This window comes from Pristiophorus japonicus, chromosome 7 (genome assembly GCF_044704955.1).
Source record: "Pristiophorus japonicus isolate sPriJap1 chromosome 7, sPriJap1.hap1, whole genome shotgun sequence".
Lineage (NCBI taxonomy): Eukaryota > Metazoa > Chordata > Chondrichthyes > Pristiophoridae > Pristiophorus > Pristiophorus japonicus.
Genome location: NC_091983.1, coordinates 35,570,805 through 35,587,277, shown reverse-complemented (window position 1 = coordinate 35,587,277; position 16,473 = coordinate 35,570,805).

Below are 16,473 nucleotides of genomic sequence, written 5' to 3'. Positions count from 1 at the left end.
CCTGGGGATCAGTCTGGTGAACCTTCGCTGCACACCCTCAATAGCAAGAATGTCCTAGCTCAAGTTAGGAGACCAAAACTGTACACAATACTCCAGGTGTGGCCTCACCAAGGCCCTGTACAACTATAGCAACACCTCCCTGCCCCTGTACTTAAATCCCCTCGCTATGAAGGCCAACATGCCATTTGCTTTCTTAACCGCCTGCTGTACCTGCATGCCAACCTTCAATGACTGATGTACCATGAGACCCAGGTCTCATTGCACCTCCCCTTTTCCTAATCTATCACCATTCAGATAATAGTCGGTCTCCCTGTTTTTACCACCAAAGTGGATAACCTCACATTTATCCACATTATACTTCATCTGCCATGCATTTGCCCACTCACCTAACCTATCCAAGTCGCTCTGTAGCCTCATAGCATCCTCCTCGCAGCTCACACTGCCACCCAACTTACTGATATCCGCAAATTTGGAGATACTACATTTAATCCCCTCGTCTAAATCATTAATGTACAGTGTAAACAGCTGGGGCCCCAGCACAGAACCTTGCGGTACCCCACTAGTCGCTGCCTGCCATTCTGAAAAGTATCCATTTACTCCTACTCTTTGCTTCCTGTCTGACAACCAGTTCTCAATCCATGTCAGCACACTACCCCAATCCCATGTGCTTTAACTTTGCACATTAATCTCTTGTGTGGGACCTTGTCGAAAGCCTTCTGAAAGTCCAAATATACCACATCAACTGGTTCTTCCTTGTCCACTCGACTGGAAACATCCTCAAAAAATTCCAGAAGATTTGTCAAGCATGATTTCCCTTTCACAAATCCATGCTGACTTGGACCTATCATGTCACCTCTTTCCAAATGCGCTGCTATGACATCCTTAATAATTGATTCCATCATTTTACCCACTACTGAGGTCAGGCTGACCGGTCTATAATTCCCTGTTTTCTCTCTCCCTCCTTTTTTAAAAAGTGGGGTTACATTGGCTACCCTCCACTCGATAGGAACTGATCCAGATTCAATGGAATGTTGGAAAATGACTGTCAATGCATCTGCTATTTCCAAGGCTACATCCTTAAGTACTCTGGGATGCAGTCCATCAGGCCCTGGGGATTTATCGGCCTTCAATCCCATCAATTTCCCCAACACAATTTCCCGACTAATAAGGATTTCCCTCAGTTCCTCTTCCTTACTAGACCCTCTGACCCCTTTTATATCCGGAAGGTTGTTTGTATCCTCCTTAGTGAATACCGAACCAAAGTACTTGTTCAATTGGTCTGCCATTTCTTTGTTTCCCGTTATGACTTCCCCTGATTCTGACTGCAGGGGACCTACGTTTGTCTTTACTAACCTTTTTCTCTTTACATACCTATAAAAACTTTTGCAATCCGTCTTAATGTTCCCTGCAAGCTTCCACTCGTACTCCATTTTCCCTGCCCTTATCAAACCCTTTGTCCTCCTCTGCTTAGTTCTAAATTTCTCCCAGTCCCCGGGTTCGCTGCTATTTCTGGCCAATTTGTATGCCACTTCCTTGGCTTCAATACTATCCCTGATTTCCCTTGATAGCCACGGTTGAGCCACCTTATCTTTTTTATTTTTACGCCAGGCAGGAATGTACAATTGTTGTAGATCATCCATGCGGTCTCTAAATGTCTGCCATTGCCCATCCACAGTCAACCCCTTCAGTATCATTCTCCAATCTATCCTAGCCAATTCACGCCTCATACCTTCAAAGTTACCCTTCTTTAAGTTCTGGACCATGGTCTCTGAATTAACTGTTTCATTTTCCATCCTAATGCAGAATTCCACCATATTATGGTCATTCTTCCACAAGGGGCCTCGCACAATGAGATTACTAATTAATCCTCTCTCATTACACAACACCCAGTCTAAGATGGCCTCCCCCCTAGTTGGTTCCTCGACATATTGGTCTAGAAAACCATCCCTTATGCACTCCAGTAAATCCTCCTCCACCGTATTGCTTCCAGTTTGGTTAGCCCAATCTATGTGCATATTAAAGTCACCCATTATAACTGCTGCACCTTTATTGCATGCACCCCTAATTTCCTGTTTGATGCCCTCCCCAACATCACTACTACTGTTTGGAGGTCTGTACACAACTCCCACTAACGTTTTTTGCCCTTTGGTGTTCTGCAGCTCTACCCATATAGATTCCACATCATCCAAGCTAATGTCCTTCCTAACTATTGCATTAATCTCCTCTTTAACCAGCAATGCTACCCCACCTCCTTTTCCTTTTGTTCTATCCTTCCGGAATGTTGAATACCCCTGGATGTTGAGTTCCCAGCCCTGATCATCCTGGAGCCACGTCTCTGTAATCCCAATCACATCATATCTGTTAACATCTATTTGCACAGTTAATTCATCCACCTTATTACGGATACTCCTTGCATTAAGACACAAAGCCTTCAGGCTTGTTTTTTTAATACCCTTTGTCCTTTTAGAATTCTGCTGTACAGTGGCACTTTTTGTTCTTTGCCTTGGGTTTCTCTGCCCTCCACTTTTCCTCATCTCCTTTCTGTCTTTTGTTTTTGTCTCCTTTTTGTTTCCCTCTGTCTCCCTGCATTGGTTCCCATCCCATGACAGGGATGTGTGCTTCACTTACCCCACCGATGGTGACCAGGAGTGATCGCGTAAGGTCAATGCTCTCCCCACTCATTGCCATCATCTGAACCACATCTGTTACATCCTGCATCTTAACTGAGCGCTGTCGAACTCTCTTTCTACTCCTCACCTTGGGTGTGGCTCAATGCACCCCAATTGGCTCCGCAGCCTCCGACAGTGGGGCCCTGGGTGTGACTTGCTGCATCCCACTGGGACCCGCAGCTTCGGAAGTGTGAAACCATGAAGTGCCCCAACACTCACACCACTCAGGTAAGAGGCTAGCACCTCAATGGACGGCATCAGCACCTCCTCCAGAGTGAGTACAAGAGTGGCGGCTTCATCCTCCCCCTCCCCCTCCCCCTCCCTCTCACCCATTGGTCTGGAAGGTGGGATTGGAAGATGTTCTCCTCTTCAGGCTCCTCCATGTCTGAATCTTCTTCTGCATCATCAGGGTTGGCCTCAAGTTCTGCAAAATAAAACAGAACAGACAAATGGTTTGCAGCAGAGGAGGGGGCAGTGTGGGTGGCATGAGTAGGCTCACACAGTGCAGGCAGCAGGCTCATTTGAAGGACCATGATGAATGATAGCACATTGCATCAACCGAAGTGTAGCAGACGGAGACATCCCCAGGAACCGAAGCATGGCTAGCCCGCGCAGTACTCAACATTTAGCAAAGCCAGACTGTGGAATTTGCAGAACTTACCCTCTCCCCCGAGTGTGGGCCCAGTTTGTGTAGTGGTGGTTGCTTTTCTCGAGGCAGGACCCTTCAAAGCAGCGACCCTCTCTTCCACAGGTGGCAGTGGGTGCAGATTTGCCAGGCCTCCTCCGGTTAGAGTTCTCTCTCTTTTGTTGTGGGCCATCTTCCTCTGTAAAGATGAAAATATAACTTTTTAGAGACAGTGTCTTTCTGCTGGGTGGGACATACAGATGGTCATATTTACAATTGCAATTCCAGTGAATAAATGAAAATATTACTTACACTAATTACTTGACCAATATTACTTATATATACTAACTGTTCTGGGCACTATTTGGAGGCGGGAGCTTAAAACAATCACTATTATTAGAGAAAAGGTACAAGACAAACTAATGGGACTAAAGATAAACAAGTCCTCTGGATCTGATGGCCTGCATCCTCGGGTCTTAAAAGAAGTGACTGCAGAGGTAGTGGATGCATTGGTTGTAATGTACCAACATTCCCTGGATTCTTGAGAGGTCCCAGCGGACTGGAAAACTGCAAATGTAACAACCTTATTTAAGAAAGGAGGGAGACAGAAAGCAGGAAACTATAGACCAGTTAGCCTAACATCTGTCACTGGGAAAATGCTGGAGTCCATTATTAAGGAAGCAATAGCAGGACATGTAAAAAATCATAATGCGGTGAAGCAGAGCCAGCATGGTTTTATGAAAGGGTAATCATGTTTGACAAATTTGCTGGAGTTCTTTGAGGATGTAACGAGCAGGGTGGATAAAGGGGAATCAGTAGATGTCATGTATTTGGATTTCCAGAAGACAATCGATAAGGTGTCACACAAAAAGTTACTGCACAAGATAAGAGCTCATGAGGTTGGGGGTAATATATTAGCATGGAAAGAGGTTGGGTTAATTCACAGAAAACAGGGAGTTTGGATAAAAGGGTCATTTTCAGGTTGGAAAACTGTAACTAGTGGGGAGCCACAGGGATCAGTGCTGGGTCCTTGCACACCAGCCACCACATGGGCTTAACAGAGCTAGGTCTTGGTCCAGTGGCAAGGATTAACCAAGAAGACTGGAGATCAGATCTGCTGCAGGGACCTAGTGCACACATATATCGCAGTATGGGCTGGTCCATGCTACCCCTGGGCCCTCGCCTCTTCTAGCCCCGAACTCACGCTTCTCCTGGACCCCGATCACATCCCTTTACATTCTCTCACCGCTCCTTCACTCTGACCTCACCGCTCCTGCTCAGGCTCCAAACAGTGACCTGGACCTTGATGACGTCCCTCTTCGCTGCCGTCGCTCTCCTGCTCCAGCACATGCTGCTCCCTGGAGTGGTATGCCGCCACGCTGCTCCTTCTGCTCCCAGACCTACTCCAATGGTGCTCGCAGGCCGGGGGCGTTCAACCTGCTGGGCCAGGCCACCACACTGCTCCTGCCACTCCCAGCATTATCACTCACATCCACGTGCAACTATTTACATTAGTTCATCATCATCATAGGCAGTCCCTTGAATCGAGGATGACTTCCTTCCACGTCAAAAAATTCACTGGTGTTTCAAGCATTTCTAGCAAGCATCACACAATCCTTCAATGGCTTCTGCAAGTGGAACTATTGCCATGAGTTCAGATTCGAGCAAGGTTTCCATCTCTGGCCACTATCAGACAATCCTTTATTGGCTCATCCAAGTGTAACTATTTACATGAGTTCATATTTGAGCAAGGTCACCATTTCTGGCCACTAGCACATATATATTTAGCGCCTTTTTCTCAGTGCTTTCCCTCCCCTTGCCTTCTCCCCCCTCCCAGGGCTACTGCTCCTCCTCAATGGGGTCTCAGTGCCTGCAGCAAGGCTGATAGGAGGCCATTGTGTTGGCGCTGCTGCCATAGCTGATGGCCTGGCAGAACATTCCACACCAGCTCGGGTCATGGAAGGCCTGGTTGTGCACTGCATCAACTCAGCATGGATGGCAGCACTCTGTGGTGGATGGGTTGCAGAGAGCAACAGGGGCAATGGTGGAAAGATGTGTCGTCCTGAGAGGACATCACGTTCCAACAAGCCTGACACACTGCTACTCCCCCGGGGCAGAGCCTCAGCATCTGGAGCTATCTGGCTGAGCACAGATTGCTGCCGTGCTTTGCCAACGTTAATTCCCCATGGAACTGATGAGGCTTCAGACATGATAGCAGTGGTCAGTGCCTGCGTGGATTCAAGTTGGCTCTGCATCAGGGCAGACTGCGACTGCAGCACACCACAGAGCTGGTTGATGCCATCACGCACTGATGACATGACAGTCTGCAGGCCTACCATAGCGTCGTCCTGGCTCTCAATGGCTACTGCCATGTCAGCCATAGCCCATGCCACTATGTCTGGGACCCCCATGTTCACTTGAAGCATCCAACATCTGTTGCTATCTACCAAGGATGGGCTCGATTGGCTGCTGAGACACAAATGCAATAGTTGAGGCCAAAACCAAAGCAAGTGCATCGACACTCTCGGCTACCTTTGATAAAACACTCAGCAGATCCCTGTGAATCTGCAATGACCGTCTTGCGAGATCCTCTAATCCTGGATCATCATCAGAGTGCTGCTGAGCATCACTCAGGTGCACACTCATCCTCCGGGGAGCTGGCTTCCTGGTTTTCCTTCCCGCGTGGTGTTGCTGTCGGCCACTTGGTCCCGGAGCATCACCCACCTGCATCTCTCCGACCATGCCTTCTGACAAAAAGCTGCTGGCCCCGCTCTGTGAGGACACCGAATCCTCTGTCACATCAAGAGAGGTCTCCTCTGCCTCCTCATCCTTTCCACTCTCCCTCGCAGTGGAAGGCTGACGTGCAGGTCTCTAGCCGTCTGACTCATCATCTGAAAGCGCAAAGCCAGAGAAGAGTGTTTACCTGAAGGGGAGAACACGAGACAACTTGTTAGTGGTATGTAACATTGAGTCTTGCTGAATCAGAGATTATGCTGTTATAAAGGTTTGCTTTCAAAATTACCTCAGAAAAAATGAAGCATTTATGTATTGCCTGTTCTGTGGAAAATTATTTTTACTTTCTTTGTTCCGAAAATGGGTTCCCTGGGGAATTTTGTTCTTCGTAATTTTCCATTGAATAGGGTGTAGCTTATAAATAGCTGCCCCTGGCCTGCTCTATAAATGATCAGGTTTAATCACGACAATTAATCATTAAAATTCTACAATCCTTTGCAGCGGTTACACCGATACCAGGGGGACCTTTCAGCAGTTGGAGGCACATGTGCTGTCTCGTAGCTATAGCTCCTACCTTGACTTTTCAGCTGACAATTATACAGCTGGGAATCTACATTCACTCGAGGCTCAGGCTTCTCACCATTGGTGTGGACCTCCAACAGAAAACATTGCTACAAGCTTATCAATCAAAGAACGCTATTGGAAATGTAATCGCTTTCTTGTTTTTAATTACATCTTTACATCTACAAACTTTACTTCCAATTATAAATGCTTAGATATGGTGGTCAAATGGGATTTTCAAAAATATTTACAATGCTTTCGTTGGCTTTGTAAAAATTATTATTGGTAAATTTTAATGACGGTTCATATTTAATTTGTGGCTTACATTTATCCTTAGTGGTAATTTTGCTTTTGAATTGTTGCTGTTTTCTAAACATGACAGGGCTGATATTGGTCGCCTGCCCATTTCTCGGCAGTATGTCGGTGGTATGTTGTCTCATACTGCCGGGTTCTGCTGGGGCGGAGTCCTGGCAAAATTGGTGCAGCTGGTCCTGAGCGGTGCGTCAGTGGAGTGTGAAGAACAGTCTGCTCCGGCGGTGCAGGGTAAGTTGTCTGGAACTCGGACTCCTCGGGTCCCAAGTTCTGCGCATGCGCGCTCTTCCATTGATCTCAGTTCCCTCCCCCCCCGAGAAGAGCAGTCCAGAGGCCAGAGACTGCCGATGTTGGGTCGCAGGTATGTGTCTTGAGGTACGTTTAGATTTTAAATTGTTTTGTGCAGTGTTTTTGATTTATTTATAATACTTATATTGTTATTTATTTATTTATTTATGCATTTTTCTGGGGGGGGGGGGGGCGGTGGTCCGAATAGATCTCTGGGGGGGATTTGATCTCTGGGGGGATTAGATCTCTCTGGGGATTAGATCTCTCGAGGGGGAATCAGATCTCTCTGGGGCAGGAGGACTAGATCGCTGGGGGGATTAGATCTCTCCGATAGTCTGCTCAATGATGCTCCTGGTGGTGGCATAGCTCTCATTGTATGAGTGCTGGCCAGGAGTGGTTGGGTTGCGGAGGGGAGTCATGAGCCAGGTGGAGAGCGGATATCCCTTGTTTTTGAGCATCCAGCTGCAAGCTTCATCTGGAGGCTGGAACAGAGCTGGCACATCGGTCTGGCGCAGGATGAAGGCAGCCAGGATAGCGGGCATTGACAGTGAGGATTTTGCGTGTGTGGTCGCACACCAATTGGACATTCAGTGAGTGGTAGCCTTTGCCATTACGGAAGACCTCAGGATTGTGATGCGGTGCCCTCATAACGACGTAGGTGCAGTCAATGGCACCTTGCGCCATGGGGAACCCGCTATCCTGTCAAAGCCACATGCACATTCGTACTGCATCTCTCTGCTCAAGGGGAAGGAGATGTAAACCCCCTCCTCCTTCTGTACAGAGCATCTGTGACCTCGCGGATGCAGCAATGGATGGCAAACTGGGAGATGTTGAAGATGTCTCCTGTTGTTCCCTGGAAGATCCATTGGCGTTTGTGACCGTGACTGCCACTAAAAGATCCATCCTCACCCTGGTCTGAGGTTCGAGGTCCAGTTCCAGCAGATGGCAGAGCTCTGTGACCACATCCTTGCTGAAATGCAGTCTTCACACACACTGCTCCTCAGTGAAATTGATGCAGGAGAACTGCTGTGCTGGAATATCTTGGGAGAGTAAGGCCTCCCGTTGCCAGCCTGTGGCACCTTCTTCCTCTGGCAACATGTTGATGTGGTTCTCTCTGTCCTCTTGCCTGTGCTTCTCCCTGTCCTGCTGCTGGTGGTTGTCTGTGCCTGTTCCTTTCCCTGTCCCTTTCCCTCTCCCTTTGACTTGTCCCTTTTCCTCGCCCTTTGACCTCTTCCTTCGACCTGTCCCTTTCCCTCTCTCTTTGACCTGTCCCTTTCCCTCGCCCTTTGACCTATCCGTTTGACCTCTGCCTTTGCCTGTCCCTTTCCCGCTCCCTTTGACCTGTCCCTTTCCCTTGCCCTTTGACCTGTTGCTTTCCCTTGCCCTTTGACCTGTCCCTTTCCCTCTCCCTGTGGTGTGTTCCATGGAATAAAAACAGAAAATTCTGGCAATCTCAGTGGGTCAGGCAGCATCTGTGGAGAGGAAGCTGAGTTAACGTTTCGGGTCGATGACCCTTTGTCAGAACTGGAGAGTGTTCGCAAAGAACGGATTCTTAACAAGCACTGAAAGGGGGAGGGGAAGAAAGAACAAAAGGGAAGGTCTGTGATAGGTTGGAAGACAGGAGAGATTAGAGAGACAAAAGGGATGATGCCAGGAGTTAGAAAAACATTAGTCAAAATAGGGTGTGAATAGCGGGATAATGACCAGCTGCCATTAGAGACAAGGAGAAAAGAAGAAAGAAAGAAACAGGTTCTAGGGGAGGAGGGGGAAAGGGAGCCAAAGATTGGCAGCAGTTACGCTCTGAAATTATTGAACTCGATGTTGAGTCCAGAAGCCTGTAAAGTGCCTAAACGAAAGATGAGGTGCTGTTCCTCGAGCTTGCGTTGAGCTTTGTTGGAACAGTGTAGGAGATTGAGGACGGAGAGGTCAGAGTGGGAGTGGAGGGAGAATTAAAGTGACAGGTGACCGGAAGCTCAGGGTTACACTTACGGACTGAACGGAGGTGCACCCCAAAGCGGTCACCCAATCTACGCTTGGTCTCCCCAGTGTAGAGGAGACCACACCGTGAGCAGCTAATACAGTATAATAAATTGAAAGAAGTACAAGTAAATCGCTGTTTCACCCGGAAGGAGTATTTGGGGCCCTGGATAGTGGGAAGGAGGAGGTAAAAGGGCAGGTGTTGCATCTCCTGTGCTTGCATGGAAGGGTGCCGTGGGGAGGGGAGGGGGTGCTGCGGGTGACTGCAGAATGGACCAGGATGTCACGGTTTCTTCAGAATGCTGAGAGGGGAGGGGAGGGTAAGATGTGATTGGTGGTGGGATCACGCTGGAGGTGGTGGAAATGGAGGAGGATGATCCATTGAACGTGGAGGCTGGTGGTGTGAAAGATGAGGACAAGGAGATCCCTGTCATGGTTCGGGGAGGGAGGGGAAGGGGTGAGAGCAGAGATGCAGGAAATAGAACGGACACAGTCGAGGGCCAGGTTAACCATGTTAACCATGGCAGAGGCAAATCCTCTGTTGAGGAAAAAGGAAGACATGTCAAGGGCACTAGTGTGAAAGGTAGCGTCGTCAGAGCAGATGAGACGGAGAAACTGGGAGAATGGAATGGAGTCCATACAGGACTTGCAGAGTTTGCTGTGGCCATGCCCTTTAACTGAAGAGGAGGCGCGTTGTGGCATGTTAGCACTACACAGAGTTTCCACATAGTGCTGGCCTTTTTGTTGCGGCTGTAGACTCAGCACAGCACTGCTGCCCCGGGAGTGCCCCATCCAATGAGGTGGAGCCTTTTCAGGGGTGCAAAGCCTTTTTTCAGGGGTGCAAAGCCCAATCCCATGCCAGGGGGTGGGACTTGCGGGTTGGGCGATAAAAGCCTCGGGCCTGGAAGCTTATCGGCCCCAATCAAGGCACGGGGCAATCGGCCCCGAGAGTTCTCACTTAAATAGTTCCTGATCCATTGGCCTAATAAAATCGGTGTAACTCCCTTACTTTATTATCTTCTCAATAATTTTGATCTTGTTATATATAATAGCAGTTCTATAAGTAAAACCATTAATTATGAGTCTGCCTTGGTTTCTCTATCATTCAGTACTAGTAGATCCCCATATTCTACAGAAGCCTCAATTAAAAAAAATGATGTATACCTAAATGTTTTCATTTTTACAGAACTAACTGTGGAAATTAACGCAATAGTAAGGAAGGACATTAGCTTGGATGATATGGAATCTGTATAGGTAGAGCTGCGGAATACCAAAGGGCAGAAAATGATAGTGGGAGTTGTGTACAGACCACCAAACAGTAGTAGAGAAGTTGGGTTCAGCATCAAACAAGAAATTAGGGGTGCATGCAATAAAGGTACAGCAGTTATCATGGTTGACATTAATCTACATACAGTTTGGGCTAACCAAGCTGGTAGCAATGTGGTGGAGGAGGATTTCCTGGAGAGTATTAGGGATGGTTTTCTAGACCAATATGTCGAGGAACCAACTAGAGGGCTGACCATCCTAGACTGGGTGATGTGTATTGAGAAAGGACTAATTAGCCATCTTGTTGTGAGAAGCCCCTTGGGGAAAAGTGACCATAATATGGTAGAATTCTTTATTAAGATGGAGAGTGACACAGTTAATTCAGAGACTAGTGTCCTGAACTTAAGGGAAGGTAACTATGAGACCATATGTTATGTGAATTGGCTAGAATAGACTGGCAAATAATATTTAAAGGGTTGAGGGTGGATAGGCAATGCAGACATTTAAATATCACATGGATGAACTTCAACAATTGTACATCCCTGTCTGGCGTAAAAATAAAATGGGGAAGGTGGCTCAACTGTGGCTAACAAGGGAAATTAGGGATAGTGTTAAATCGAAGGAAGAGTCATATAAATTGACCAGAAAAGCAGCAAACCTGAGGACTGGGAGAAATTTAGAATCCAGCAGAGGAGGACAAAATGTTTAATTAGGAGGGGGAAAATAGAGTATGAGAGGAAGCTTGCTGGGAACATAAAAACAAAAACATGAAGACAAATATAGGTCCATTGCAGTCAGAATCAGGTGAATTTATAACGGGAAACAGAAAAATGGCAGACCAATTGAACAAATACTTTGGTTCTGTCTTCACTAAGGAAGACATGAATACTCTTCCGGAAATACTAGGGGAGAGGGGATCTAGCGAGAAGGAAGAATTGAAGGATATCCTTATTAGTCAGGAAATTGTGTTAGGGAAATTGATGGGATTGAAGGGTGATAAATCCCCAGGGCCTGATAGTCTGCATCCCAGAGTACTTAAGGAAGTGGCCCTAGAAATAGTGGATGCATTGGTGATCATTTTCCAACAGTCTATCGACTCTGGATCAATTCCTACGGACTGGAGGGTAGCTAATGTAACACCACTGTTTAAAAAAGGAAGGAGAGAGTAAACAGGGAATTATAGATCAGTTAGCCTGACATCTGTAGTGGGGAAAATGTTGGAATCAATCATTAAGGATGAAATAGCAGTGCATTTGGAAAGCAGTGACAGGATCGGTCCAAGTCAGCATGGATTTATGAAAGGGAAATCATGCTTGACGAATCTTCTGGAATTTTTGTGGATATGTGGATAAATGTGAGGTTATCCACTTCGGTGGCAAAACCTTGAAGGTAGAATATTATCTGAATGGCGGCAGATTCGGAAAAAGGGGAGGTGCAATGAGACCTGGGTGTCATGGTACATCAGTCATTGAAAGTTGGCATGCAGGTACAACAGGCAGTGAAGAAGGCAAATGGCATGTTGGCCTTCATAGCTAGGGGATTTGCGTTTGGAGCAGGGAGGTCTTACTGCAGTTGTACAGGGCCTAGGGCCTTGGTGAGGCCACACTTGGAATATTGTGTTCAGTTTTGGTCTCCTAATCTGAGGAAGGGCATTCTTGCTATTGAGGGAGTGCAGCGAAGGTTCATCAGACTGATTCCCGGGATATCAGGACTGACAGATGAGGAGAGACTGGATCGACTGGGCCTGTATTCACTGGAGTTTAGAAGAATGAGAGGGGATCTCAGAGAAACATATAAAATTCTGATGGGACTGGACAGGTTAGATGCAGGAAGAATGTTCCCGATGTTGGGGAAGTCTAGAACCAGGGGTCACAGTCTAAGGATAAGGGGTAAGCCATTTGGGACCGAGATGAGGAGAAACTTCTTCACTCAGAGATTTGTGAACCTATGGAATTCTCTACCGCAGAGAGTTGTTGATGCCAGTTTGTTAGATATATTCAAGAGGGTGTTAGATATGGCCCTTATGGCTAAAGGGGTCAAGGGGTATGGAGAGAAAGCAGGAAAGGGATACTGAGGTGAATGATCAGCCATGATCTTATTGAATGGTGGTGCAGGCTCGAAGGGCCGAATGGCCGACTCTTGCACCTATTTTTTATATTGCTATGTTTCTATGTTTCTATGTTCCCTGCAGCAACCAGTATGCAATGGCATATTTTTCATGAAGTCCCTCATTGCCCTCACCAAATTTCAGGGCCAAAATATCTACTTGATAAAATAACCAGAACCTCAGGTAAATGACAGTCGACTGTTTTAGTCAGAAAATGTTGCAGATTAGAATATACTTGTCAGGTTCAAACTTCAGCTGAAAAGTCAGACATTGTTAAGACTGTTTTTTATGTGTGACATCTGGATTGTAATGTCTGCAGGCACTGCAACAACAACAACAACTTGTATTTATATAGCCCCTTTATCGTAGTGAAACTTCCCAAGGCGCTTCACAGGAGTATTATAAAATAAAAAATTTGTCACCAAGCCGCATAAGTAGAAATTCGAGCAGGTAACCAAAAGCTTGGGCAAAGAGGTAGGTTTTAAGGAGCGCCTTGGAAAGTGAGGTAGAGGCAGAGACGTTTAGGCAGGGAGTTCCAGAGCTTGGGGCCTAGGCAACAGAAGGCACAGCCACCAATGGGTGAGCAATTATAATCAGAGATGCTCAAGAGGGCAGAATTAGAGGTGCGTAGACATCTCAGTGAGTTGTGAGACTGGATGAGATTACAGAGATAGGGAGGGGTGAGGCCATGGAGGGATTTGAAAATAAGGATGAGAAATTTGAAAATGAAGCAATGTCAGTCAGCAAGCACAGGGCTGATGGGTGAGCGGGACTTGGTGCGAGTTAGGACATGGGCAGCCGTGTTTTGGATCACCTCTAGTTTATGTAGTGTAGAATGTGGGAGGCCAGGCAGGAGTGCATTGGAATAGTAAAGTCCAGAGATAACAAAGGCATGGATGATGGCTTCAGCAGCAGATGAGCTGAGGCAAGGGCGGAGACGGGTAATGTTACAAAGGTGGAAATAGGCGGTCTTAGTTATGCTCTGGATATGTGGTCGAAAGCTCATTTCAGGGTCAAAAAAAACACCAAGACATGTCATTTTAAAATATTCATTGCTAAATAATGGCAAATAATGCAACACTTTGTGTACTACTTTTGTTAGAATATTGTATATTCTCCATGAAAAATGCCACAGGAAATTTATATATTGCTAATTCATAGCTCTTTGACAGAATTTAGCTTTGAACTCCTCTTTTATTGTAAGTGAAAATAATTAATGCCATGTATTTACGATATGATCTTGTTAAAGACTCCTATTCAGTGATTGCTTCAGTGGGGGGGAGAGAAGGGGGGGAAAGAAGGGGGTGAAGGAGAAGGGGGGGAGGCGGAGGAGGGGAAGGCGGGGGAGAGGAGAAGGGGAAAGAGAAGGGGGAGAAAGGAGAAGGGGGGAGAAAGGAGAAGGGGAGAAAGGAGAAGGCGGGCAAAGGAGAAGTGGGGAAGAAAGGAGAAGGGGGGAAAGGAGAAGGGGGGGGTAAAGGAGAAGGGGGAGGGAGGCTGAACGGGCTGGGTGGCGTTGGGTCGGGTCGAGTCTGGGAGCGCGGGTCGGGTCGGGAGGAGCGCGGGTCGGGATCGGGGTCGGGTCAGGTCCGGTCCGGGGGGCGGGGGGGGGGCAGAGGGAGGTCGGGTCGGGTCGAGTCAGTTCGTGTCGGGGGCGGGGGGAGGGAGGTCAGGTTGGGTCGGGTCGGGTCCGGGTGGGGGGGTGGGGGTTGGGAGCGCGGGTCGGGTCGGGGGGGTGGTGGGAGGGTGGTCTGTTCGGTTCGGGTCAGGGGGAGGGGGGGAGGGAGGGAGGGAGAGGGAGGTCAGGTCGGGTGGGGGGGGAGCGCGGGTCTGGTCCAATCCGGGGGATTGGGTCCCGTCCGGTCCGCGGGCGGGGGAAGCGGGAGTCGGGTCGGTGTCGGGGCCGGGTCCGGTCCGGGGGCGGGGGGGGTGGGGGGGGGGAAGCAGGAGTCGAGTCGGGTCAGGAGGAAACAGGAGCTGGGTGTGGGAGGAGCCTTATGAACGCAGCCTCAGTGAGGCCATTTGGCCAGGGCTAGGGGCTGTGTGCTTCGGGCCCCTCCCACACAGTTTTGGGCGCCGGAGCTACTGCACATGTGCGCCCACTGTAGCGCGCATGTGCAGAGGTCCCGGCACTGTTTTCAGCGCAGGGACCTGGCTCCGTCCCCTACAACTCGTGCTGCGCTGCGCCGAGCTGCAAACGACCTGCAGGGAGCCGGAGAATCTCTAAGTTTTTTTTAGGCGCACTTTGTGGCATGAAAAACGGGCGTCCAGGTCGGGGCTGCACCGTTCTAGGCGCAGCCCAAAACTTGGGCCCATTTAGTCTAATTATAATATTTGTTATATTTGTAAGATTTACTGCCATTCAGATAATGGCTCTCTGGACATTTAGCACCAGTTCACATTTTCCATCATCATCATAGGCAGTCCCTCGTAATCAACGAAGACTTGCTTCCACTCCTGAAGTGAGTTCTTTGGTGGCTGAACAGTCCAATATGAGAGCTACAGACCCTGTCACAGGTGGGACAGACATTCGTCGAGGGAAGGGGTGGGTGGGACTGATTTGCCGCACGCTCCTTCCGCTGCCTGCGCTTGACCTCTTCATGCTTTCGGCGTGGAGATTCGAAGAGCTCAACGCCCTCCCGGATGCACTATCTTCACCTCTGGTGCTCTTCGGCCAGGGCCTCCCAGGTGTCAGTAGTGATGTCACACTTTATCAGGGAGGCTTTGAGGATGTCCTTGTAACGTTTCTGCTGCCCACCTTTGCCTCGTTTGCCGTGAAGAAGCTCCGCATAGAGCATTTGCTTAGGGAGTCTCGTGTCTGGCATGTGAACTATGTGGCCTGCCCAGCAACGCTAATCGAGTGTCGTCAGCGCTTCAATACTGGGGATGTTAGCCTGGACGAGGACACTGATGTTGGTGTACCTGTCCTCCCAGGGGATTTGCAGGATCTTGCGGAGACATCGTTGGTGATATATCTCCAGCGACTTGAGGGGTCTTCTGTACATCGTCCATGCCTCTGATCCATACAGGAGGACAGGTATTACTACAGCTCTGTAGACCATGAGCTTGATGCTAGATTTGAGGATTAATATGGTGATAAATGTTTATGTCAATGGACTAATAATGTTTAATTTAGTTGGTTATGGAGGGCAGGTAGATCCAATTAAATTCAGTAATGTTGCTTTTTCTGTTAGTTATGTGATACCTCTGGAAGAATAAGTGACACTTGAATCAAGAAATCATCTTGGCTGTTGGAGTAAAGTCAATTCCGCTTAAAAAAAAATGGTTCTGAATATGTTGTTGAAAGAAGCAACATAGCATTCTGGCATCTGTTGATGAACTCTGCATTAAGACAGGTGCTTTCTCCAAAAATGGTGCAAGTTGCCCTTTGTCCAACACTTTCTATTGTTTCAGTGTAGTACTGAGGGACTGCTCTGTCGGTGGTGTCTCTTTCAGACGAGACGTTAAACCAAGACCCCCTCTGCTTTCTTGCGCAGATGTTAAAAGATCCCACAGCATTTTTGAAGAAGACCAGGAGAGTTCATTCTGTTTATTTGAACAAAATTTCTCTCTCAACCAATACAACACAACAGATGATCTGGTCATTGATTTCATTGCTGTTTGCAGGAGCTTGCTTTGTTCAAATTTAGAGCTCCTTTCCGATATTACAACAGTGACTACACTTCAAAAGTACTTTGTTGACTGTAAAGCGCTTTGGGACGTCATGAGATCATGAAAGGTGCTTTATATAAATGCAAGTCTTTCTTTCATTCTTTCAAATGAAAATCCTCAGAATTTGGTTAGCTTGTGCTAATAATCTCTATCATATATTTTGTTTTGAAAAGATATCCTGAAAATGTTAAACATTAAATGAAAAGTTTGTATTCACCCCCAGTGCATTAACCCCCCACTCCCCCGACAGTTTTTTTGGTAAGAAA